We start from the raw sequence: 784 nt of genomic DNA, 5'->3' as shown, positions 1-784 counted from the left end.
CTTGGATTCATATATTTAAAATCTTAGATTCATATAATGATTACAGATTTTTGTGCGCTGTCGTCGATTAAAGTAATTTCACTTTAAGTTCTCGATTATAGATGGACATGGGCTGTCGTTAACATACGTAGTTTACTTTACCTATCTTATTAATTACTTTTGTTGATGGTTACAGATTCCTATGCTCTCACTTTAACTAGTGGATTATAGGTAGCGCTATCGTTTAATAAATTTGATTTAAGTTGTTCTTAATTATAGACAGCCAAAATCCTTAGAATGAATGCATAACGATCCCACAATTTTAAACTGAATTGAAACAAGAACAGTTAATAAAATATTTATTAAAATTGTTTTGGTATTAATTAATTCATAAACAGTTTTTACACTTTGTAATGTATTAAATCTCTTTACAAGTACTTAACTATCACAAGACATTAATTTACTATATAAACACATTTAGGATACGTCAAATTATTCAGTCCTCACTGATACGGAATGATGGCCATTGGGTGTTATGAATCACAGTGACAATATTCTGTAAAATAAGACAGAAATATTTAATATTATGTATAAGAGAAAGTAAGAGAAGAGGAGAAAGAATAGAAGTGGAGAGGGTACTATAGAAGTTAATAACAATTAGGCCAGATATGTTGGTAGGACACCTTCTCAGGTATGGAGGGTTAATTAGAGACATATTAGAAGCAGAAATAGGAGTTAAAAGGAGTGGAGGTAGACCTAGATTATATTACTGTCCACAAATAGAGCAGGATGCGGGACAGCAAAT

General features: G+C 30.9%; 1 protein-coding gene across 2 annotated transcripts in view; it reads right to left on the bottom strand.

Annotated features, from left to right (window-relative positions):
* Positions 1–325: 325 nt before the first annotated feature.
* LOC108744817 (anaphase-promoting complex subunit 11) overlaps positions 326–784 on the bottom strand; it is a 42210-nt gene continuing 41751 nt past the window's right edge. For both annotated transcript variants that reach the window (XM_025975040.1, XM_025975039.1), the window contains one exon: positions 326–535. The gene's annotated coding sequence lies outside the window, so the exon portion shown is untranslated. The remainder of the gene's footprint in view (positions 536–784) is intronic.

The sequence above is a fragment of the Agrilus planipennis genome, unplaced genomic scaffold, assembly GCF_000699045.2.
Source record: "Agrilus planipennis isolate EAB-ADULT unplaced genomic scaffold, Apla_2.0 scaffold35, whole genome shotgun sequence".
Lineage (NCBI taxonomy): Eukaryota > Metazoa > Arthropoda > Insecta > Coleoptera > Buprestidae > Agrilus > Agrilus planipennis.
This window is presented reverse-complemented; position numbering and strand designations above follow the sequence as displayed.